The 27,124-nt window shown below is 39.0% G+C and overlaps 1 non-coding gene across 1 annotated transcript; it reads right to left on the bottom strand.

Annotated features, from left to right (window-relative positions):
* Nucleotides 1-12,352: 12,352 nt before the first annotated feature.
* On the bottom strand, nt 12,353-12,424 carry TRNAE-UUC (transfer RNA glutamic acid (anticodon UUC)). Its single transcript has one exon. It is a non-coding gene; the product is annotated as a tRNA-Glu (tRNA).
* Nucleotides 12,425-27,124: the final 14,700 nt, after the last annotated feature.

Raw genomic sequence — 27,124 nt, 5'->3', positions numbered from 1 at the left:
AGTATGCTCATTACATTTTTCTTTAGTCAAACCAAGCTGTTAACAAGGTGAAGAGTCAATACACAAAATAGTCAATGAAAATTATACAAAGCCACTCTAAAAATATCATTAGTGCAAATCCACTTGTGATTCACATTCTAAATAACTGGTGAAACCCAACGATCAGCATTTCATCCACCTTCAGCTTTTCTGCAACCATACCACGGATGGAATTATTGGCAGCTGCCTGATGACTGTGGCATGCAAAAACATGATGGATTTGGGGTAATGGCATATTCATCAGCTTCCCCCTGACAGCTGCTTTTCCTCGGAACTAGTCTCCCTCCCAGGACAAATGTGCTGCCTGGGTACAGATAGCACCCAGCTGTCCCCTATCAACATCAAAGTGACGATAATACAGGTGGACAAAACTCACCCTGACTTACTCCCACGTGGGTCTCTCAGCCGTTTCACTCAATATCTGCTCTGAAGTCTGGGAAGGAAACATCTCGAGCCACCAAGCCAGTAACATACAGTGGAAAAAAGCAGGAATAACTAACCTGTCCTGGGAGAAAAAGTCCAGTTGTTAAACCTATTTATGCCCAATTTATCATTTTCAACTGGAAGATCCTATGTTTAGAATATTCCTGACCTACCTATTGGGTTGGACCATATTAAATTACCAGTTTCTGAACTATAAGAATGGTAATTTCATACAGTTCAACCCAAATCACTTCTACCTGTCCTTCAGGACTTGGCTCAGCTACCCCCTCATCAGGACTCCTTCTCTGGCTTCTCTGATTTAGATGCTACCATTCTGCTCCCATTGCATGTTGGGTATATCACTATGTAGTACTTATTTCTTCACAGTGGTATCTTGTGTTTACCTCTGTCTTTTCCACCAGAATTAAGGAACTATGTCTTATTTAACTTTGAATACCCTGCATGTAACTCAATGACTCATAAACAGTATGCACTCAATAAATGCTTAAGTAAATGAGAATATAAAAGAGAACAGTTAGCTGGACAGATTATGGCAGAGATCTATAATCTTCTCATCTAAATAAGGTCCAGGTGTGGATGAGTCTCCTTGGGTGTATCTCCTTAAATACAGCTACTTTGAGTACTGTTCCTCTCAATCTACAGATCTGTGAAACTAAAGAGATAGTTATCTATGTCACATACACCCAAAATACAATGATCATGCAGGCATAGGGCAATTGCTACAGAAACTCCTACTCAAAAAGTGGGAAATGGGATACACAAAGGAGTTACTGCCCACAGCAATTCTGAAATCCAACAGAGGGAATGTTGCAAGCTCATCCCTTTGTTTTCAAGGCCTGGGAATAATTCTCCAGGGCTCTGAGCTCTATTCTGTAGGCTGTTCCACCCTCTGAGTCATCCTTACTTTTTCAAGAAAGGTAGCACTTGTTTGTGGTTAAATAATTTTCTCAGCCTGCTTCCTGCCAGTAGAATTTTGGAGGCTCAGTGGCCTCTTTCCATTCATTCTGTCCTGTCTCTGTCCCTTTCAATCCAAGCTAGCAGTGTTTCCGTATATATAGTTTTCTCAAAAACTTTGTGGGACTTCTGTGCAATTCATTGGGGTTCACACCATTAGACACGTGTCACATCCATAAATCTCTTCTAGATCAGCTCTTCTCTATGCTGGGCTCCTGCTGAGAAGAATGAGAGCCCACATTCTAAGCTTCCCTTGTTCCCTATTGTTTGAGAAGATTTGTGAGATGTGTCTTTAATCTCTTCAAAGGGCCCTTTGTGGACTAAACAACCTGGTCCTTTGATCTTTCGGGGGTCTGAATAAAATGTTGTACAGTTACTCCTTTGGCTTTATCTCTAGAACACATTTTCCTGATAGTACTCAGAGGTCATTTCTTTTTTTCTTTTTTTTTTTTTTTGTGGTACGCAGGCCTCTCACTGTTGTGGCCTCTCCTGTTGCAGAGCACAGGCTCCGGACGTGCAGGCTCAGCGGCCATGGCTCACGGGCCCAGCTGCTCCGTGGCATGTGGGATCTTCCCGGTCCGGGGCACGAACCCTTGTCCCCTGCATCGACAGGTAACAAGTTTGTCATGCGGCAGATACACAGGCCAATTCAATGTATTTAACAGTGAAAATGTAATTCCTAGATAATAATTTACTAATTTCTGGGTCTCTTTGCAGAAGAGTGGCATATCAATTCTTCTCTTTTGCACAACCTATTCCAGATAACTGTGTGTGGGGTGGAGGATGGGAGGTGGAGTCTGTGAATTTCCACCCATTGATTTCTTTTTGCTAATTCTTGCATTTGACCTCAGTCCTAGAAGGAATCATACAGGAGAAGTATAATTGATTTTATTAAACAATTAAACATTAAACAATAGAGTCCTGTAATTGGGAATATCTTGAAAGAAAACTTCATGCTGCTAGAGCAGGGTAAAATGATTTCTGGCCTTGGATTAGAATCTAATACTACAGAGGGGTTTCTTCTGCAAATGACATGGGTATTAAATGTGATAGCCCAGGTAAATTAGTAATAGCACAAACGTTAGCTCCTATTATTATTTAGGTAAACACAAACGCATTACAGGTTTATGTACAGAATTCTCTATGAATGTATAGACTAAGTTATTGCCAATACTAATTCATACACATCTCACTTCTATTTATACAAGTACAGCTACTACTAAAATCAACGGTTCAATTCAAACTAATAAAGTAGTAGTTAAGCACTGCACCACCAGGGAAGCCCCCAGAGGTCATTTCTTAATTTTAGTATTTTTTGTTTTCTAGAGAGGAGAAGAGTTTTCAAAACTTTCAAGTTCAGGCTTCTTTCTATTTAACAGTCCTTCCCTCAAGTTCTCTCTCTCCTCTTGCATTTCATTATGCGCAGCAAGGAGAAACTAGGCAGCACCTTCCACACTCTTGGAATCCTCCTTAGCTAAATTACCAAGTTCGTTCAGCACTTTTCCTGCTTTCCATCTAAGTGCAGATGACAGTTGACAGTGTTGCTAAGATTTCTGACAATACATAACAAGGATTCCCCTCCCTCTGGTTTCTAGTAACACGTTTCTCACTTCCTTTTGAACCCTCACAGGCAGCATCCTCAAGGTCTGGATTTCCACTGCCAGGTTGTTCAAGGTGACTTACGCTTCCTGTATCATGCTCCTCAAGATCTTTCCACCTCCCTCCCACTGCCTGGTTCCAAAGCAACTCTGAAAATTTTAAGTATTTGTTACAAAGGCACCCCACTTCTAGTAGCAATATATGTATTGGCTATGTAACACGTAACAAATGATCCCAAACTTAGTGGGTTAAAATAGCAAGTTACCGGATTCCTGGGTCATGAATCCAGGTGTGGCTTAGCTGGGCCCTCTGGCTCAGTGTCTCTCACAAGGCTCCAATGAAGGCATCAGAGGGGCTTCAATCATCTCAAGACTTGAATAGGGAAGAACCCTCTTCTCAGCTCACTTACATGTTTGTTAGCAGGATTCAGTTCCTGGCAGGCTGTTGGCCAGAGGACACCCAGTTTCTTGCCACATGGGGCTCTCCATAGGGCAGCTCACAATGGCAGTTTGCTTTATCAGAATGAGCAAGAGGAAAGGGTCAGAGAGAGAGGGAGTGTGAGGAGACAGAAGTCACCGTCTTTTATGTCCTTATCTCGGATGTGACAGCCCATCACTTTTTCCATATTCTATTAATCATAAGCGAAACCGTGGGTAATCATTAGTCAAACCCATTTCACTTGCCTTCACTAATCAAGGTAGTTTTAAGACTTGCATGTTCTCCAAGCGGCATGTAACCTAAACAATAAGATGTTTGTCTGCTGTTTTCCAGGAACTTGGAGTCAGCTGTGTCTAGTTCGAGCTGAGCTGTTTAAGATTGGATAGGACCACCTACCCTCCAGCTGGGCATGTGCGAGTGTTCGCTTAGTGACTTTTTGACGTCAGAGGGCTGAAAACTCCACCCTCAGATCGTGCTAAGTGCCTCCATTGTAGCTTAGTTACACCTGCCCAGAACAATGATTATCGCTTCTTTTTCCAGTCACCTTTCCCCACTCCTCCCCACACTCACCACACCTCAGACCGCCCTGCTTCTTTATCCTTTATCCCATAAAATCCCCGAGCTCCTTGCTTTCAGAGAGGCAGATCAGAGATGTGTTCTGCCATCGCCTCACTTGCCTGCCTTGTGAATAAACCCTCTCTTTGCTGTGAACCTCGGTATCTCAGAATTTAGGCTTGTTGCACATTGAGCAAAACGAACCTGGGTAACTTAAGCAAGCCTCTCAGTCCAACCAACACTGAGGGAAGACAGCACACTGTGTGCTGCTTTTCTCATATTATATTCATAAATGTTTTCCCATATTATTAATCATTCTTGAAAAATGACAGTTAATATCTGTGCTTCTTGAGCTTTAATTCAATATTCATATCACACTCTTCATTCTGAGAGTGCTTGAAACATCTGGATTAAATTCTTTAAAGTCACAGTGTGCTGCTATGCAGAATTAGAAATTCTGGAGGAGAAATAATGTTTACAGCACGTTGGTAAAACACAATAGAGTGCCAGGCAATATGGAAGCTAGACTCTTCCCTCCCATGCCCTTTGAAATTCCCATTGAAAGGGAGGACCCATTACAAAATAAGGGGAGCACAGCAACAACTCTGGAACCACTGTCCACATGTAGGATTCTGTGAGGAATTTCTGTTAGGTGCCATGGGATGAAAATTGATTTTTATAGCACTGATTTCCTTCGTGGAATTATTACACAATAACGTTAAAGGTTTAAGAAAAATACATGTACTCAGGAGATTTGTGATATTACTGGAGACTCGCAGCGTGTCTGCAGTCAAAGACCGTCTGCAAACTTCACCTATTGGGACAACCATAGTGAGGGGGAGCTGGGGCCACTGGAGGAATCCGCGAGTAGCTCCATCCATGTGGGTCAAGCTGGGGTGCAGATGGGCAATGAGTGCTGAGAGCTCTACTGCCTGAAGCCCCACATCCGGCCCAAGGGCACCATGCCCAGCGATACAGCTCTAGGGCACAGCAATAGCTCCAACACCTTCAATGAGACAGGGGCCGTCTTTGTGACCCTGTCATAGGTAGGGTAAGAACTGGCATGTATAGGCAGCTCTTCCACCCTGAGCAGCTGAGGTATGACCAGGAAGATGCTGCCAACAACTGTGCCGGAGGCTGCTACACTGAGGGGTCCCAAGGAGATGGATCATCAGTCGGGTGCTGGAGCAAATCCAAAAACTGATGAGTGGACCAAGTGCCATTAGCACCTGCAGGAGATCAATACATTCTTAAACCCCCCTCCCTGGCCTAGGAGGCTAGACACGTGTGGAAAAAAGGGACACCACAGGCCTGTGGCTGTGACTAGCATCTACAGTGTCCGCATGGTTCCTCCAGCCTGTCCCTCCACTTGGCTTGCCCTAGGGGTAGTTGTGTGTCCTGGTTTGGATCTAGGGTTAGAAGCTGGCTCTGCCCTGAGTCTGTGGACTCAGGCTTCTGCCCTGCCGATTCCTTGCTTTGCCAGGCGTGATTGTTTGATCCAAGCCTTCTCTGAACTTCGATTCATCTCTAGCCTCAGCAGGTGGGAGGAAGCTGCCTGGCTGCTCAGTTTATTGTTCTTAGACTCCTAAGCAGAACTGCCCAGCTGGGAGAGCTTCTGCTTAGCTTTTAGCTGCTTCCCCAGTTCACCCCATCCCTTGCCCGAGAAACTAAGAACCAGAAGTAAGGCCAACTAGGAGTCAGCACTTTGGCAACTGGTCCTCTAGAGGGACTGTCCAGACATACTCCCTGCTGCTCAACAGACTGAGCATGAGTGGGAGGCCTGAGGAATGGGATTCTGTGTGAAAATAAAACAAAGCATCCCCTAGCCTTAGACCTTTCTTAAATGGAGAATTTGTTTCTAGTTATCAATTTGCATTAAGCCCGCTTTTCTTTTTTTAAATTTATTTTTACTGACATATAATTAATATATAACATACTAGTTTCAGGTGTACAACACAAGATTTGATATATCTATAAATTATGAATAAATGGAAAATTTTGTATTGTCCAAAAAACCCAAGTGCTTGGAAATTTATTTTCTTTTTCTAGTTGCTACTTTCTTTGTACCATCTAAGAAATCTTTTCCTACTCTAAAGTCACAGAGAATTTTCCTGTGTTTTCTCCTAAAAACTTGATAGTTAGCTTTTATGTTTAGGCCTTTGAGTCATCTCAAATTGAATTTTGTGCTAGATGTCAGGTAGAAGTCTAGATTCATTTTTTTAAAATATGAGCTTACATTTTAGAAGCTGAAGATATCTTTCTGCCACACACTCTTTAATTAAAAAAAATGAAGGCAATTCTCACCTTTTTATTATTTTATTTTCTATGTTAAACATAGAAACTAATCTCAATATTTGTATCAGTTATGATTAGGTTTGACTGAATAATAGAGATCATAAAAACAGTAATTCAAGAGAGTTAAATGTTTCTTTCTCTCTCACATAAAACCAATCCAGAAGTTGACAGTCTCAAGCTTATATAGCACCTTAATGGTCATCAGAAACTCAGGCTCCTTCAAGCTTCATCTATGCCATCCTAAGCTGTTGCCTTCATTCTCATAATCCGATGTGGGGATGAATATCAGGCCAATATGTACATCTTCTCAACAACAGATTAGAGGATGGAAAAAAAGCATTTGAGCAACCTTTCAGGTGACTGACCAGAAATTCCATTTATATACCATAGGCCAGATTTTAGTCATTTCATCAAATCTAGCTACAAATCAGTATTTTAGCTAAGTGGCTAGCTAGGTTATCAACTAAAAGTTGGGGTTCTATTGCAGCATTATTCACAATAGCCAAGATATGGAAGCAACCTAAGTGCCCATCGATAGGTGAATGGATAAAGATGTGGTATATATATATATATATATATATATATATATATATATATATATACAAAATGGAATATTTTTCAGCCATAAAAAAGAATAAAATCTTGCCTTTTGTGATAACATGGATGGGCATAGAGGATATTATGCTAAGTGAAATAAGTCAGACAGAGAAAGACAAGTACCATATGATCTTACCATATGTGGAATCTAAAAAAACAAATGAACAAACATAATGAAACAGAATCAGAATCATAGATACAGAGAACAGACAGGTTGTTGCCAGAGGGGAAGAGTAGGTTGGGGTGATGAGTGAAATGGGTGAGGGAAATTAAGAGGTACAAACTTCCAGTTACAAAATAAATGAATTGTGGGAATGAAATGTACACCATGGAGAATATAGTCAATAATATTGTAGTATCTTTGTATGGTGAAGAAGCTGGTCAAACCGTACAAAATTGCAGTTATAAGATAATTAAATACTAGGGATGCCATGTACAACATGATAAATGTAATGAACACTGCTGTGTGTTATATATGAAAGCTGGTTAAGAGAGTAAATCCTGAGTTCTCATCACAAGGAAAACATATATTTCTTTATCTTTTATTTTATATTCATATGAGATGATGTATGTTCTCTAAACTTATTGTGGTAATCATTTTATGATGCATGTAAGTCAAATCATTACGTTGTTATACCTTACACTTATACGGTGCTGTATGTCAATTTATCTCAATAAAACTAGAAGAAAATAAAGGTAGAGGTTCTATTGAGAAAAAGGAGAGAATGAATATGAGAAGCACTTAGTACTCTCCTAATGGTATACAGCACTGGGACACTTTAGAAAAAGTGTCTAGCCATTCAACTTTAAACAAAACAAAACAAAACAGCCCATAAGCTTTTCTTCTTGGAAAAAAATTAACATTTGTTTTTTAAATTTTCAATTAATTTTTCCAACATGTAAAGCCAATTCGAACAAAAGGTCATTTTCCTTACTTTGGCATCATTTCTATCCTTCCACAGCCTGTTAGAAGAAGCTTTAGAAAAAGTGTGACAACTAAGCAGCCCTGTGTGGAGAGAGGCTATTTATTTAATATCCACAAGGAAGTGACCCCAGTAAAAACTGAATCTAAGGAAATAAAGCATCTGAGATCATTCTTAACCTCAATTTCCCTAAAATAGCAATTCATAAAATCTTAGAGGGGTTAATACCCTGGAGTTAAGGACTCTATCAAGCTTCATGACAAATATATACTGTTATTCCACTTTGCTTTGTTTTATTATTGCTGTTTTCCTGTCTCCCTGGACCCTAAAGAACTGTTTTGAAATCTCAACTGCTGTCAAATGTTGTCCAAAATGGTTGTATACACCAAAAGCACAAGCAACAAAAGCAAAGGTAAACAAGTGGAACTACACCAAACTAAAAAGCTTCTGCACAGCAGAAGAAACAGTCAACAAAATGAAAAGGCAGCCTACAGAATGGGAGAAAATATTTGCAAGTCATACATCTGATAAAGGGTAAATATTCAAAATATGTAAAAAACCCATGCAACTCAATAGCCCCCCAAAAATATGATTAAAAAATAGGCAGAGGAATTGAACAGACATTTTTCCAAAGAAGATACACCAATGGCCAATAGTACCTAAAAAGATGCTCAACATCACTAATTAGGGAAATTCAAATCAAAATCACAATATCGCCTCACACCTTTCAGAATGGCTATCATCAAAAAGACAAGAGATAAAAAGTGTAAGCAAGGGCATAGAGGAAAGGGAACCCCTGTACACTGCTGGTAGGAATGTAAATTGGTACAGCCACTGTGGAAAGCAGTATGGAGGTTCCTCAAGAAATTAAAAATAGAACTACCATATGATCCAGCAATCTTACTTCTGGGTATATAACTGAAGGAAGTGAAAACAGGATCTTGAAGAGATATCTGCACCCCCATATTTACTGCAGCATTATTCACAATAGCCAAGATATGGAAACTACCCAAATGTCCATCAACAGATAAATGGATAAAGATGTGAGATACAGCCATAGAGAAGAGACATGTAGTTGCTAAGGGGGTGGGGGAGGGAAGGATTGGGAGTTTGGGGTTAGCAGATGCAAACAATTACATATAGAATGGATAAAAACAAGGTCCTACTGTATAGGGAACTATATTCAATATCCTGTGACAAACCATAATGGATAAGAATATATACTTTACTGTATAGCCGAAATTAATACAACATTGTAAATCAACCATACATCAATAAAAATTTTAAAAAAGAAGATGTGAGATACATATAAAATTATTAATATTATTATTATTATATGAAATATTATTCAGCCATGAAAAAGGGAAATCCTGCCATTTGTGACAATATGGATGAACATAGAGGACATTGTGCTAAGTGAAATAAGTCAGACAGAGAAAGACAAATACTATATGACATCACTTATATGTGCAATCTGAAAAAAGCTTAACTCATAGAAACAGAGAATCGAGTAATGGTTACCCAGGGCCTGGGGGATGGGGAAATGGAAAGGTATTAGTTAAAAGGCACATATTTCTAGCTATACGATTAACAAGTTCTGGGAACAGCTTGGTGACTGTAGCTAATAATACTGTACTATATACCAGAAAGTTGCTGAGCGAGTACATCTTAAATGTTCTTACCACAAAAAAGAAATGGTAATTATGTGATGGGATGGAGGTGTTAGCTAATGTTATGGTGGTAATCATTTTGCAACATAAGTCAAACAAATCAATACATTGTACACCTTAAACTTATACAATGTTATATGTCAATTATATCTCAATAAAGTTGGAAAAAAATAAATGCAAATATTAAAGTCTAAAAAAAGGGGTCTTATAAACAACGTGTGGCAAAGACGATAATGCTTACCAAATAGTACATTAGCTTCCTCCATACTCAGCCCCCTAGTCCTTCAGTTCACTCCATGTTCAACACTCTGGTCTGTTGGTTCCACATGTGCTCAGTCCCCTTGTAGTCAGGGAGGGGCAGGTGACTAGTTCTGACCAATGGGCTGTGAAGGAAGTGAATGTGCATTACTTCTGGGCTATGGCAGTGAAAGTCCACTTGAACTCTCCAGTGCTCTTCTCCATTCCTCTATGGATGCAGAAGAAGCTCTTTATTCAGAGAGAAAAACAAGAGGGTCAAAGCAGCTTAGATAGCTGAACCATTGCTGGAAAACAGGTGCCCTGAAGAGCCGTCTAGATTTACAGATGACTTTGCATTAGCAAGAAATAAACCTTTGTCTCCTAAAAAAACTTCTGTTTTGCAGTTGTTCATTGCTATAAACTTAGCTTATCCTAACATGCAACCCAACAGAGCAATACAAATGTTCAATAATAGGGAGATGGTAGGTATAGTATTCCACAACTATTTGATGAAGTATTATGTAGCCATTGAAAAGAACTGTCACAAAACTATTAACAACATTAAGAATTATTATATTATTAATTGGAAAAAAACACAAAAAACAAAAATATGATTAGAAAGGTAGATGGGAATAAAAGGCAGGGCTTTCCCAGTAAAATTGACAGAATGGATGAAATTGTGATTCAGAATTCTCCACAAAATGTTTTCCAGAAAACTACTGACATATCAGAATATGTGTATTTACTGGGGAGGGGGAGTGAGGATGAAGAACGGGGTGGTCCCAGCTGAGACGAAACCCATATTCAGGCTTGTTCAGATATATGTTGACCTTCTGCTAAAGAAGGAGCTTCTAGGAAAAAACCCATTTTAAAGACGGACAGAATAAAGACACACATTTTGTTCAATAACAATTTATCAGTCTTTGGCGTGAAGGGGAACTCATGCCTGAGCCCTTGAATTTGTTCTCTGACCCAGATTCCTTGGACTCATGTCAACACTTGAGAGCTGTTTGTCACATGTCTCGATGTGCAATGTTAGAAGCCCAAGGCTGTGTTACTTTGGAAACAGGGTAGGGGTGGGAGTCAGAAATTCACTTGGATTCAGTGAAGGACAGCACTGATCCAGCATAACCTGGAGTCGGGGTGTAACAGAAGGTCGCCAAAGTCAAGGGCACTGCAATGACACCAGCAAGCCAAATTCCGGGGACAGCAGGAGGGCTATACATGATAGGCTCAGCATGATCCCAAGGGTACCTGTGGCTGAGAGGTGCCAGCTAACTCAGCAGCAGTGGGAAGCAGCTTTTGAGCAAGGGGCAGCACTCCTAGTGCAGACATCAGTGCTGTGGATGGCCACCCTTAGTTCCGGGACGGTAGTGACCTCAGAGGTCAGTGGAAGCTGCAAGAATTTATTCATGAGCTTTTGTGAGTGGTATCCTGGGAACTCTCAGAAGACAGAGCAGGAAATTTGCAATAAGTCAGAGAGACACAGAAGAGGGCAGGAGATCCCACAGTAAGTGGGGAGAGCTAAGCCTAGCAACCTTGTTTATTATTGCAGTGACCCCCATTTTCTGCCCAGACCGAACAGCTTAGGACATGTATGTTTCCAAATGACAGACACTTTAACAGAAGAAAAGAGATTAACCTGGAAACGGACAAATGAGAGTCAGGGAGGCAGCATTTCCTAGAACTTATCCCTCCAGCACCGTCCACAGGAGAGAAACTGATCTGGGGAAAAGGCTTTAGATCACCAGAGAAGGGTTTGCCAGGTCTATATGGAATCCCCCTCTACTAACACCCATTTTGACATTCCAGGTTCGCTGATACTTGAAATATGCTGCTCAGGAGAGTAACATGAATATTTCAATCACTGCAAACGAATCCACTGGTATGGACAGTGAATGATCAATGATAGTACAAAGTACATGGTCCCTTTCATAATCTTTAAAAAATAAAGAGGCATTCTGGTTATCAGGTCAGTCTCTTGGTTAAAAAGAACCTGTTCTCAAAAGACTGAATGCCCTTGGGTTACACTGATCAGATCATTTTTGAACCTACAAAGCTGAGATTTGTGACTCCAAAGTAATGTCACTAGGAGAGATCTGATCAGAGCTGCTGTCTAAATTGCTGATATCATTGGCATACTCTATAGCTGCCACAAAAATTGTGAAAAAAAAAAAAAGCAAAATCATCATTATTCAAATTTCTATAATAAATTAAATCGACATATATATGTACACATATATAAGAGAACAAAGGAAAATGCAGGAAAGAGGTGTGTTGGATACTGTTCCTCCACATTTAATCTCCACCCTTCCCCACCCTTGGTGGATGGCTTCCACTGACTATATGAACCCAATCTTTTCTCTGTGAACTTTGTCTGTGATGTCCTTCCAGGAACAGTTGATAGGGTCAGTTCCATCAACATTTTACCCTACAGTTTATGCTTTTAGGCCCTCGTTTTAAAAGGCCTTTCCTATTCCAAAAATTACAAAAATATTCTCCTGTGCCTTCAACTATTAGCTCTATGGTTTTATTTCACATTTATGTCACTTTCATTTATTTGTTTGTTTTGGCAGCACTGCGTGGCTTGTGGGATCTTAGTTCCCCAACCAGGGATTGAACCTGGGCCATGGCAGTGAAAGTGCCAAGTCCTAACCACTGGACCACCAGGGAAATCCCATATTTATGTTTTTAATCCTTCTGGGGTTCACCTTTATGTGGTGTAAGGCAGATATCCAACTTTTTCTCTACATAGTGAGCTACATATATAATATTTCTGGACTTTATTCTTTCATTATATTCTTTCCTCTCTATTTTTTTTTTTTTTTTTTTTTTTTTTTTGCGGTACGCGGGCCTCTCACTGCCGTGGCCTCTCCCGTTGCGGAGCACAGGCTCCGGACGCACAGGCTCAGCGACCATGGCTCACGGGCCCAGCCGCTCTGCGGCATGTGGGATCTTCCCGGACCGGGGCACGAACCCGTGTCCCCTGCATCGGCAGGCGGACTCTCAAGCACCGCGCCACCAGGGAAGCCCCTTTCCTCTCTATTTTGTTTCATTAGACTCTTTCACTGTTTTTATGAATACAGATTTAAGTATTCCTACTATCTGTCATATTTTCCAGAGTTGGCTTAGCAACTTTCATGGACCTTGATTTTTCCAAATTTTAGGATAAATTTGTTAAGTTTCTCAAATAAACTTGCTAGACTTTTCATTGGAATTGCACTGGGTTTATCAATCACTTTAGAGAGAATTAAATCTTTATAATACATACTAAATGAAGTAAGTCAGACAGAGAAAGACAAATATCATATGATATCACTGATATGTAGAATCTAAAAATATGATACAAATGAACTTATTTACAAAACAGAAACAGACTCAGAGACATAGAAAGCAAACTTATGGTTACCAAAGGGGAAATAGGGTTGGGGGGGGAGGAGAGATAAATTAGGAGTTTGAGATTAACAGATACACATTACTATATATAAAAAAGAAAAACAACAAGGACCTACTGTATAGCATAGGGAACTATATTCAATATCTTGTAGTAACCTATAATGGAATAGAATCTGAAAAAGAATATAATTTTGAATCACTTTGCTATACACCTGAAACTAACACAACATTGTATATCAACTATACTTCAATTTTTTTTTTTTTTTTTTTTTTTTTTTTTTTTTTTTTGCAGTACGTGGGCCTCTCACTGTTGTGGCCTCTCCCATTGCGGAGCACAGGCTCCGGACGTGCAGGCTCAGCAGCCATGACTCACGGGCCCAGCCGCTCCGCGGCATGTGGGATCTTCCCGGACCGGGGCACGAACCCATGTCCCCTGCATCGGCAGGCGGACTCCCAACCACTGCGCCACCAGGGAAGCCCAACTATACTTCAATTTTTAAAAATCTTTACAATATTATCTTGCCCTATCCAAGAATATGGAATGCTTCTGCATTTATGCCAGTATTCCTCTTTGTCACCTAAATGATTTTTAATTGCTCTTTTTAAAGGTATTGCGCATTTTTGTCAGGTTAACTCAATAATTTACATGTTTCTTGCTATAGGTAACAGTAAACCCTCTAAAACTGTTATAAAGAGGGTAAACTTTGGAAGTACATGTATACTTGAGAATTCTTTATTTCACTCTAAACTTAAATGATAGATTAGCTGGTTATAAAATTGTGGCTTCAGCATTCTTTTCATTTACTAATTTGAAATATTTTTTTCTCTCCAATATGTGTTTGGTATAATTCTTATTCATGGTTCTTAGTAGGAGGTCTTTATCTCTTGAGGTTTTGAGAATTTTTTTTTTATCTTTGATTTTTTAAATTTCATGGGAATTCCCTGGCAGTCCAATGGTTAGGACTCCATGCTTTCACTGCCGTGGCCTGGGTTCAATCCCTGGTTGGGAAACTAAGGTCCCATAAGTCATGTGGTGTGGCTGAAAAATAAAAAATTTCACAATATAATGTACCTAAGGACTTCTAGGAAAAAACACTCAATCTGAGGTCTTTCACTTTCTTTAAATCTGGAGAAATTTTGGTCATTATCTCCTCAGATATTTTCTCTTCTTTGTATATATATATATTTTACTCTTTTTCTAGCTCTACAATAAAACAGATGTTTACATAACTACTATGATCTTCTTAATTTTTTCTCTCATATTTTCTAACTCTTTATCTCTGTCTGATACTTTATGGAAGAATTTCTTGGTTTCATCACCCAGCTCATTCATTTATTTTTCAAATTGCATGCATTTTGGGATTCATCTCTATTACTGTTTTCTATTTCAATCATTTAATTTGTATATACATTATATGAATAGGCTGTCTCTAATAAGCATCTTTCACCCCACATGGTCTCAGGATATAGAAGGTGAGGTCAGGGTGAGGAAATGTCCAGAGGCTGAGGGTCTGTGGTATCTTTGCTATCGCGTTTTCCTTCCAATCAAACTAGAATACTGTTCTGATATCACCCTATCATTGAGTTTGCTCTTCCTTTCAAGACCAAGTTGGTAGAAAAAAAAGGGCATGGATTATAAAGATTTTCCCTGGCCTTTCTGCATCAAAGGCACTAGATCCTCTTCCATTCTGGGGTACCATTATCTTCTACACCAGGACTCAACTACCTTTATAGTTTTACCTTAATTTTTCAGCTTTGTTGACTTTCTTCTACTTCTGTGGCTTCCACAGGGCTAAGTTTGAGTGAGGGGGTAACCCTTCTGGTTAGTTTGCCATCTTTGTTGAAGTGGAATGGGGAAATCCTTTCTACGTTTAAATGCAGAATAAAAGCTGTTTTATATATATGAATCTGGCAACATTTTGTAGACATTCCTTGGGAATTCGCTGGTTAGCAGACCTAAGTCCATTCACAAAGAGACATGTTAGCACTACTTAAAAAAAATAAAGTTATCTTCAGGGACATTCAATACAATTAGGAGTGTTGACTTTGGTAGTAGAACTCATCACTAAAAATGCTCTATTATAAAACTTCCAAAGAAAAGCTTTGAGAGTAAATGGGAGAAGAGGAATGTCAAGGGGTTCTCCTTACATCCCGTAGAGAACAACGGAAACAAAGGACTGGAGCTTCTGTGTTCTACTGTGCCCCACAGAGGAATAGTATAGCGAGCAGGTGGGGACTGAAGCCTTGGCAGTCACTACTAGCTGGAAGGTGGGTTGAAAAAGAGTGGGAGTGAAGAAGGAAGAAGACAGGATTGAGCAGCAATATGGTGGAAAAAACATGTATATGAATAGAACAGGAGAGATATTTAATGGCTGGATGAATGTAGACATTTAGGGAATGGAAAGATTGATTAGAGGAAATCATTAGGAAGCCGTCTATGAGGTATGCTGTATAAACCCCCATAGGAAAGTCTATATTATTCCTCAAGACACCTGGAGTCTTATTTGTGTTTTCATTTCCTGTGACTCTATGTAGAGGCTAGGCTGCTAGATCCTTGGCTTTTATTAAAAATATTGATAAATAAAACCCTTGTCCAGGTGCAAATTTGTTTTACTTTGCTTTTCCAAGTCATCAGATCCTGAGTATCTCGTGTGTATACTTTAACACAGCACTTGCCAAAGTGAGTCCAGCAATTATAAATAAAGAGGGTTCTAGAGTCAAATAAGTTTGGGATGTGTAGGGTTATACAGTATTAACATGAGTTCTTTGCTTGCAAGATTTCTCAGAGCCATTAATATGCAAATATTACTATCATTTTCCAAGAAGGAGACATGGTATGCCCTATTTCTCAAATTTGACCATAGAATCATTTTTCTCAAGGCATCTTAAGATGCTACTGTTCCATGGACCAAACTACTTTGATGGATTGCCTACCTTTGCTTGAGTTATAATGTGGATTTAGCAGATGTAGTCAAGGGCAATTTTTTTGCAGCTGTTATGAAATAGCACCTTGCAAGATGCATTCTTCATGGTATTACAATCTAGCAATTGCTTTAACCATGAAAGTGTTATCTGTCATTTCCATCAATATGCATGATTATATTCAATTAGGTAATTTATTTCAAAGCCACTTGTATTGTTCTCTCTTTGTGGCACCTCATGTGGTTAGTCTTATTTTCCTAAGAGCGTGTAAGCTCTATAAAGGTAAGAATCATGCCTATTCCTTTACTGTATTATGCATAGCACTTGGCGCAGTGCTAGATGCAAGATCAAGATTCAGTAAGTACACTTTGACTGGAAAAAATAAAACTTAAAATGCAGCAGAAGCAAACTATTATAAACTTCCTATGTATTTGGTAACATATCATCTAAATACTTTTGTGCTTTAATTATCACTCACCACTTCTTTTTTCTCTCTGTTCCTTTTCAGCACTAAATACACCCTGGAAGGAAAATGGGGACAATAAATCTAAGCAAAGCAGCCCTGAAAAGTTTTTTTCTATTTGTTCCAATATTAAGAATAAATCTTTGGCTAACAACTTCAAACTATTCTGACTCATCTTTTTGCTTGATTCCCTCCCAGTTTATTCATTAATTGTTCAACATTTTTGCTCCTACTTTTCCATGGCTGTGTTCTCCTTTAAATATAAAATTCAGTATCTTTCAGAACACTTTCTTTGCTTTGCAAATCAGGAAAAATTTCCCTACCACCTCATTCTGAAAGCACTTGGCAGGTAAACTTCTATTATCATATCACTGTATCTGAAGGTCCTTAGCTTAGTCTAATGATGATTTGCCAAGTAAACAATTTATAGTCTATTATTTCCACTGGAAAGTCCCCTTTTCAAATTGAAGAATTTCACAATTAAAAAAAAAAACACTGGTCAAAGAAACCCCAAGTTCATCTTAGCAATGATATTTGGGGTCATCATTCATAAGACCAGGTTGATGACACCAATATATCAAATTTACAATGGAAATTTAGGACCAAACAGTTCTCTCAACAGCTCCATTGTTCCCAGTTCCCTTGTCTGCCTGCTCCCTCCCACATCTCCTTCATCGATGGACTCATTGGCCCCTCCATGGGAACCTCTCCAGATCCTGCCCTTGCTATCCCCTCAGCCTTACCCAGCCCGGAACTTGTCTCTTACCCTTGCTTCTTCCCATTATTGACCCTTGCTGGCTTCTTTCATTGTTCCTTCCCTTAACTCCATTAACTGTCCACATACTTCCTCTTTCTTCTCAAGTCTCTCAATTAGTGAGAGACTGTCTCCAACCCCAATCTAAACCCAAGCCAAGAGATGTGGCTGACATACTCCTCACTGGCGTTTCCAGACCATAGCACCAAACATTTTATCAATAATCCCACTTACTCTGCTCATGGATTCTTCCAACATTCCTACCACTGTCATTTCAGCCTCCAGGGCCAACCCTCAGCTTCGTTGATGCCAAGCTCACAGTTTTCATTCCTACTGCATTTCCTACCAGAGATGGAGTAGAGTATCAAAGTTGACTGTCCAACCAACATCCTGGCCTCCCAGCTTCAGACTTTTCCTCTTCTCTGACTTCCCAATCCACTCCAGCATGGTACCTCCCTACCACACATGCAAACACAGTCATGCCTTAGAGGTTTATATTGGGTGCTGACTAGGTCAAAGATCTTGTAATTGGCCTATCAAACAAGCTGGACTCAGTAGGGGTGACATTATAAACTAGCTTAATGTTTATTTTCACACAGCTGTCTTTGACTCCATTGCGCTTTTTCAGTCTTTGCCCTCCTGAATGAAATTTCAGGCAGATTCCACGTTTTCTCTGATTACTCTATTCCCAGCTATTAATAAATAGCTCCATCTTTGAGTTAGTAAAAAAATTCAATTAAATCTAAATCAAAACTTCAGTCTCTCAGTCCGTTCAAGTGTTTCCCTTCCCCTCTGTCAAGTTACTCTCCCTATTAATCTCCATCACATTAATCTCCATCACTCATTCTGATCCCTTGGGAAAATGAAGGGGATAGAAGGGAAAGATTTAAGGAAAAGGAGAAATATGACACTGATGCCACTGAAATCTCTGTGTTGCATGCCCCAATTCTGGCTCTTTTTCTTTTTAGTGTTTTATGAGTTTTTAGGAGACTCATTTACATTCTTTGAGCAAGGCTGATGTCTCCCCCTGGACTGTCACACATGGCATAGCTCTGCTCCTAACTTCTTGTGATCTTTGCTGGTCTGACCTTCCCACTCTTCCTAGGAGGCCTGTATGGCAGAGATTCTTTAAGACAACTCAGAAACAGCTACCCATAGCTCCACAATAACAAGACAAATGATCTATTTTTTAAAATGGACAAAGGGATTTGAATAAATTTCTTTAAAGAAAATATATAAATGGTCAGTCAACACGTGAAAAGATGCTCAACATCAATAATATTAGTGTAATGAAAATCAAAACCACAACCATATGTCACTTTATACTAAGGATAAAGCCACTAGGGTGGCTATAATTTTAAAAAGGTAGAAAATAACGAGCGTTGGCAAAGATGTAGAGAAGTTGGAGCTCTCATACACTACTTTCTCATTGTTGGTAGAATGTATAACGGTACAGAAGAACAGTCTGGAAGCTCCCCAAAAAGATGAACATAGAATTACATATAACTCAGCAATTTCACCCCCGGGTATATACTCAAGAGAATTGAAAACAGGCATTTAAACAAAAACTTGTAACACAAATGTTCCTAGCAACATTACTGATGATGTCAAAAAAGTAGAAATAACCCAAATGTCCCTCAACTGATGAATGGATTAAAAATGGTATATCCGTACAATGGAATATTATTTGGCCATAAAAGGTCATGAAGCACTGATTCATGCTATGACATAGATGAAACTTAAAAATATTATGCTAAGTAAAAGAAGCCATACCCCCTCAAAAAAGCAATATATTGTATAATCCAGGGGTCCCCCAGGCTGTAGACCACTACTGGTCCTCAGCCTGTTAGGAACCGGGCCGCACAGCAGGAGGCGAGCAGCGGGTGAGCAAGTGAAGCTTCATCCGCCGCTCCCCGTCGCTCGCATTACCACCTGAACTACCCCCTCCCCTCACCTCCCCATCCGTGGAAAAATTGTCTTCCATGAAACCAGTCCCTGGTGCCAAAAAGGTTGGGGACCGCTGGTGTAATCTCACTTATATGAAATGCCCCAAATAGGCATATCTATAGAGGCAGAAAGTAGGTTAGATATTGACTAGGGCAGTGGGGTAGGAGGAATGGGGAGTGACTCTTAATGGGTACAGGGTCTCTTTTAGTGGAAATGAAAATATTCCACAATTAGAAAATGATGATAGTTCCACGACTCTGTAAATATATTAAAATACACTGAGTTACACACTTTAAAAGGGTGACTTTTCTGCTAAAATAAAGCTGTGAAGAAGGAGGATAAGGAAGAGAAGGGGAGAGCAGTGGCTATATCAGGTCCATATCATCACTGCTGTGGTCCTCTCCTCACTTTAATGCCATTCACTCTCTAACAAGGCTTTCTCTTCTAGACTTTTTTTTCAGGAATGACTCAGGAACCAGTCACTGTGTTATCCCAATTTCAGGAAGCATATGTTAAGCTCTCAAGTGATTCTTTTGATGTCTCCCTCTCTTGGCTTCAGTTTGAGAATGAGGATGGGGAAAGCATCGCTTTGCTTTGCCCCACGGAGATGTAGCACACTAATTCTCCAAAGGAATCCTTACTGTGTCTGAGTGATTGTGAATTCTTAGCCTCCTCTTAAGAAGCTGTTAATGGGCTACTGGTGGGAGAGTCGGATTAGAACCACCCTCTTTGCAAGTCCTTCATAGATGGTGTAGCGCATGGCTAAATCAGGGGTCGGCAAACTTTGTGTCAAGAAGCAGACAGTAAAGGTTTCAGGCTTTGTAGTCTCTGCTGCAACTCCTCAACTCAGCCACTGTAGTACGAAAGCAGTCATAGACAAAACGTAAATGAATGAGCATGGCTGTGTTCCAACAAAACTTTCATTACAAAAACAAGTGGTGGCCAGATTTGGTCCATGAGCCTTAGTTTGCTGACCTCTGTTCTAGGGTCACTTGGAGGAGTTTAGATAGTGAAAGGGGATACTTGACGCCTTTTGTTTTGACTGAAGCAGAAGAGCCCATTTTAACATCCTGTTGTAGCATCAGATGATGAAAATCCTCTCTCCAACCATATTCTCTGGTCCAGCACGCTCAATGTTTTCCCAACCCTGAGCTTACACTGTGCTCTCCTTACCCGTCTTACAAGATGGCTCTCCTTACCCGTCTTGTCCCTTCACACTCTCCCATTTAGCTGATTGATGAGGTAACTGCCTCATTTCAGTCAATTCCTCACATCCTGGTCTATGATCTCAACTTTGCTATACCTTCCTCCTAGATTCACTTAGCCCCTTGACCTCCTACCAAACCTTAAGAATTCCCAACTTTTAGAAAATCCAGCTATGTGCTATTTTTCCTGCTCCTGGACTGCCCAGAGCTGCCAGGGTAATCTCACAACCACAGTAGTAAATTCTAGCACATGGTTAACCCTCTAGCTACATCAAGGCCTTGTCATAAACCAGCAGACTTTTCTCTAACTCTCAATCAGGATGTTTTTTAATTGAAGTATAGTAGATATACAATATCATATTAGTTTCAGGTGTACAGCATAGTGATTGAGGATTTTTGTGGATTATATTCCATTAAAAGTTATTACAAGATAATGGCTATAATTCTCTGTGCTATACAATATATCCTTATTGTTTATCTATTTTTTACGTAGTAGTTTGCATCTGTTAATACCATACCACGAATGTGTCCCTCCCTCCTTCCCTTTCCCCTTAGGTAACCACTAGTCTGTTTTCTCTGTGAGTCTGTTTTGCTTATACATTCATTTGTATTATTTTTTAGATTCCGTATATAAGTAAGATCCATATAGTATTTCTCTTACTCTGTCTGGCTTATTTCACTAAGCATAATATTCTGTAGGTCCATCCATGTTGTTGCAAATGGTGAAATTTCATTCGTTTCTATGGCTAATATTCCATTGTATGTATGTGTGTGTGTATATGTGTGTGTGTGTATTTATATGTTGGATATTAACCCCTTGTTGGTCACACCATTTGAAAATATTTTCTCCCATTCCATAGGTTGTCTTTTTGTTTTGTCGATGGTTTTCTTTGGTGTGCAAAAGTTTTTAAGTTTACATAGGCCCTCAACCACGACTTTTGATCTCTGTTTTGCATTGATGGTAGAGACCACCTTTATGAACTCTCATCCTCCGATTTAAAAGTGCTCTGTATCTTAATCTATACCTGCATGTGTACCAATATGGTGGCCACAAGCTACTTGTGGTTACTGAGTACTTGAAAAACATCTAGCTTAACTGAGGAGCTAAATTTTAAATTTTTATTTACTTTTAATTCATTTAAATGTAAAAACTAAAGCAGTGTAAGATATTTTCTGCTAAACACATGTATTTGTTTTAGTTGGACGGTTTCACTTTAACCACTGAAAATGTAGCATCTGAATTAAGATGTGCTGTAAGTGTAAAATACAGTTAATCCTTGAAGAACACGGGGCTAGGGGCGCCAGTTCTCCACACAGTCAAAAATCTGGATATAACTTATAATGGGCCCTCTGCATATGTAAGTTTCCTCCCTATGCACAGTTTGGCAACTGCAGATTCAACCGACCGTGATCATGCAGCACTATGGTATTTACTACTGAAAAAAAAATCCACATATAAGTGACCCACACAGTTCAAACCCATGTTGTTCAAGGGCCAACTTACACTGAATTTCAAAGACTTAGAAAGAAAAAAAGAATGTAAAATAATTCATTAACAGTTTTATATTGATTACCTTTTGAAATGATCATTTTTTGGATATTATTTCTATTGGACAGTGCTATGCTATACTCTTCTCAGTTCTTCCTGTATCAGAAGAATAAGTCACTTCATTTTTTTCCTTCAGGGCTATCCCCCACAAAATTTATGAATCCTGAATCCATTTGTCCTATAGAATGTCACATAGAATTCCTTTTCTCAATTATCATCAACCATTTGCTCTCTACTAGTTCATTTTTATCAACAAAATATCAAAAAAGAAGGAAGGATGTTTAGTAGCAAGTTCTGCTGAGACTTCCAGGAGGCATGAAGAAAATGACTTGGAATCAACTCAAAGAGCCCAAAGCTAAGGGCTGAAAGTCCAAATCAAATTTCTTTCTTTACCCAAGTGATTAGATATCAAAAACTGAAGGGCCCATTCCCAAAGACAAAATTGAAGAGACCCTCAGTACATGTGCATTACTACTGCATCTAGTTATACTGAGCTAAGTAATAAGGAGCTTGAATCAGAACTTAATCCAGAGTAGATTCTTAAAAATGGACTAATACTGTCTGCTAATTGGAATTTTGGAAAGGTGGCTACAAAAGGACATAACTACCTCCATTTCAGTGAAGGCCAACAACTATTAGTTTTTTGGGGCAATTTTTCACTGCTATTTCTTTTTTAATTTAATTTAATTTATTTTTAAAATCTATATTAGAGTATAATTGCATTACAATGGTGTGTCAATTTCTGCTTTACAACAAAGTGAATCAGTTATACATATACATATGTCCCCATATCTCTTCCCTCTTGCATCTCCCGCCATCCCACCCTCCCTATCCCACCCCTCAAGGTGATCACAAAGCACCAAGCTGATCTCCCTGTGCTATGCTGCTGCTTCCCACTAGCTATCGATTTTACGTTTGGTAGTATAGATATGTCCATGCCACTCTCTAACGTTGTTCCAGCTTACCCCCCCTCCCCGTATCCTCAAGTCCATTCTCTAGTAGACCTGCATCTTTATTCCCATTTTGCCCCTAGGTTCTTCTGACCATTTTTATTTTTATTTTAGATCCCATATATATGTGTCAGCAAATGGTATTTGTTTTTCTCTTTCTGACTTACTTCACTCTGTATGACAGTCTCTAGATCCATCCACCTCACTACAAATAACTCAGTTTCGTTCCTTTGTATGGCTGAGTAATATTCCATTGTATATATGTGCCACATCTTCTTTATCCATTCATCTGTTGATGTACACTTAGGTTGCTTCCATGTCCTGGCTATTGTAAATAGAGCTGCAATGAACATGGTGGTACATGACTCTTTTTGAATTATGGTTTTCTCAGGGTATATGCCCAGAAGTGGGATTGCTGGGTCGTATGGTAGTTCTATTTTTAGTTTTTTATGGAACCTCCATACTTTTCTCCTTAGTGGATGTATCAATTTACATTCTCACCAACAGTGCAAGAGGGTTCCCTTTTCTCCACACACTCTCCAGCATTTACTGTTTGTAGAATTTTTGATGATGGCCATTCTGACCAGTGTGAGATGATATCACACTGTAGTTTTGATTTGCATTTCTCTAATGATTAATGATATTGAGCATTCTTTCATGTGTTTGTTGGCAATCTGTATATCTTCTTTGGGGAAAGGTCTATTTAGGTCTTCTGCCCATTTATGGATTGGGTTGTTTTTTTGATGTTGAGCTGCATGAGCTGCTTGTATGCTTTGGAGATTAATCCTTTGTCAGTTGCTTCATTTGCAAATATTTTCTCCCATTCTGAGGGTTGCCTTTTCGACTTGTTTATGGTTTCTTTTGCTGTGCAAAAACTTTGAAGTTTCATTAGGTCCCATTTGTTTATTTTTGTTTTTATTTCCATTTCTCTTGGAGGTGGGTCAAAAAGGATCTTGCTGTGATTTATGTCACAGAGTGTTCTGCCTATGTTTTCCTCTAAGAGTTTGAATGGTGTCTGGCCTTACATTTAGGTCTATAATCCATTTTGAGTTTATTTTTCTGTATGGTATTAGGGAGTGTTTAATTTCATTCTTTTACATGTAGCTGTCCAGTTTTCCCAGCACCACTTACTGAAGAGGCTGTCTTTTCTCCATTGTATATTCTTGCCTCCTTTATCAAAGTTAAGGTGACCATATGTGCATGGGTTTATCTCTGGGCTTTCTATCCTGTTCCATTCATCTATATTTCTCCTTTTGTGCCAGTACCATACCGTCTGGATTACTGTAGCTTTGTAGTATAGTCTGAAGTCAGGGAGCCTCATTCCTCCAGCTCCGTTTTTCTTTCTCAAGGTTGCTTTGGCTATTCGGGGTCTTTTGTGTTTCCATACACATTGTGAAATTTTTTTGTTCTAGTTCTGTGAAAAATTCCATTGGTAGTTTGATAGGGATTGCAATGAATCTGTAGATTGCTTTGGGTAGTAGAGTCATTTTCACAATGTTGATTCTTCCAATCCAAGAACATGGTATATCTTTCAATCTGTATCATCTTAATTTCTTTCATCAGTGTCTTATAATTTTCTGCATACAGGTCTTTTGTCTCCTTAGGTAGCTTTATTCCTAGATATTTTATTCTTTTTGTTGCAATGGTAAATGGGAGTGTTTCCTTAATTTCCCTTTCAGATTTTTCATCATTAGTGTATAGGAATGCAAGAGATTTCTGTGCATTAATTTTGTATCCTGCTACTTTACCAAATTCATTGATTAGCTCTAGTAGTTTTCTGGTAGCATCTTTAGGATTCTCTATGTATAGTATCATGTCATCTGCAAACAGTGACAGCTTTACTTCTTCTTTTCCAATTTTGATTCCTTTTATTTCTTTCTCTTCTCTGATTGCTGTGGCTAAAACTTCCAAAACTATGTTGAATGAGAGTGGTGAGAGTTGGCAACCTTGCCTTGTTCCTGATCTTAGTGGAAATGATTTCAGCTTTTCACCACTGAGGACGATGTTGGCTGTGGGTTTGTCATATATGGCCTTTATTATGTTGAGGAAAGTTCCCTCTATGCCTACTTTCTTGAGGGTTTCTATCATAAATGGGTGTTGAATTTTGTTGAAAGCTTTCTCTGCATCTATTGAGATGATCATATGGTTTTTCTCCTTCAATTTGTTAATATGGTGTATCACGTTGATTGATTTGCGTATACTGAAGAATCATTGCATTCCTGGGATAAACCCCACTTGATCATAGTGTATGATTGTTTTAATGTGCTACTGGATTCTGTTTGCTATTATTTTGTTGAGGATTTTTGCATCTATGTTCACCAGTGATATTGGCCTGTAGTTTTCTATTTTCATGACATCTTTGTCTGGTTTTGGTATCAGAATGATGGTGGCCTCGTAAAATGAGTTGGGGAGTGTTCCTCCTTCTGTTATAATTTGGAAGAGTTTGAGAAGGATAGGTGTTAGCTCGTCTCTAAATGTTTGATAGAATTTGCCTGTGAAGCCATCTGGTTGTGGGCTTTTATTTATTGGAAGATTTTTAATCACAGTTTCAATTTCTGTGCTTGGAATTGGTCTGTTCATATTTTCAATTTCTTCCTGGTTCAGTCTCAGAAGGTTGTGCTCTTCTAAGAATTTGTCCATTTCTTCCAGGTTGTCCATTTTATTGGAATATAGTTTGCTTGCAGTAATCTCTCATGATACTTGGTATTTCTGCAGTGTCAGTTTTTACTTCTTCCTATTCATTTCTGCTTTTATTGATTTGAGTCTTCCCCCTTTTTTTCATGATGAGTCTGGCTAATGGTTTATCAATTTTGTTGATCTTCTCAAAGAACCAGCTTTTAGTTTTATTGATCTTTGCTATCATTTCCTTCATTTCTTTTTCATTTATTTCTGATCTGATCTTTATGATTTCTTTCCCTTTGCTAACTTTGGGGTTTTTTTGTTCTTCTTTCTCTAATTGCTTTAGGTGTAAGGTTAAGTTGTTTATTTAAGATATTTCTTGTTTCTTAAGGTAGGCTTGTATAGCTATAAACTTCCCTCTTAGAACTGCTTTTGCTGCATCCCATAGGTTTTGGGTCGTTGTGTTTTCATTGTCATTTGTTTCTAGGTATTTTTTGCTTTCCTCTTTGATTTCTTCAGTGATCTCTTGGTTATTAAGTAGTGTTTGGTTTAGCCTCCATGTGTTTCTATTTTTTAGAGATCTTTTCCTGTAATTGATATCTAGTCTCACAGCGTTGTGGTCAGAAAAGATACTTGATACGATTTCAATTTTCTTAAATTTACCAAGGCTTGATTTGTGACCCAAGATATGATCTATCCTGGAGAATGTTCCATATGCACTTGAGGGGAATGTGTATTCTGTTGTTTTGGGGTGGAATGTCCTATAAATATCAATTAAGTCCATCTTGTTTAATGTGTCATTTAAAGCTTGTGTTTCCTTATTTATTTTCATTTTGGATGATCTGTCCATTGGTGAAAGTGGGGTGTTAATGTCCCCTACTGTGATTGTGTTACTGTCGATTTCCCCTTTTACAGCTGTTACTGTTGCCTTATGTATTGAGGTGCTCCTATGTTGGGTGCATAAATAGTTACATTTGTTATATCTTCTTCTTGGATCAATCCCTTGATCATTATGTAGTGTTCTTCTTTGTCTCTTCTAATAGTCTTTGTTTTAAAGCCCATTTTGTCTGATATGAGAATTGCTACTCCAGCTTTCTTTTGATTTCCATTTGCATGGAATATCTTTTTCCACCCCCTCACTTTCAGTGTGTATGTGTCCCTAGGTCTGAAGTGGGTCTCTTGTAGACAGCATATATACAGGTCTTGTTTTTGTATCCATTCTGCTAGTCTATGTCTTTTGGTTGGAGCATTTAATCCATTTACATTTAAGGTAATTATCGATACGTATGCTCCTATTACCATTTTCTTAATTGTTTTGCATTTATTTTGTAGGTCTTTTCCTTCTCTTGTGTTTCCTGCCTAGAGAAGTTCCTTTAGCATTTGTTGTAAAGCTGGTTTGGTGGTGCTGAATTCTCTTAGCTCTTGCTTGTCTGTAATGCTTTTAATTTCTCCAAAAAATCTGAATGAGATCCTTGCTGGGTAGAGTAATCTTGGTTGCAGGTTATTCTCTTTCATCACTTTAAATATGTCCTGCCACTCTCTTCTGGCTTGCAGAGTTTCTGCTGAAA

Source organism: Lagenorhynchus albirostris, chromosome 4, assembly GCF_949774975.1.
Source record: "Lagenorhynchus albirostris chromosome 4, mLagAlb1.1, whole genome shotgun sequence".
Classification (NCBI taxonomy): domain Eukaryota; kingdom Metazoa; phylum Chordata; class Mammalia; order Artiodactyla; family Delphinidae; genus Lagenorhynchus; species Lagenorhynchus albirostris.
The sequence above is the reverse complement of the archived record's forward strand: the minus strand, read 5'-3'. Positions and strand labels throughout refer to the sequence as shown.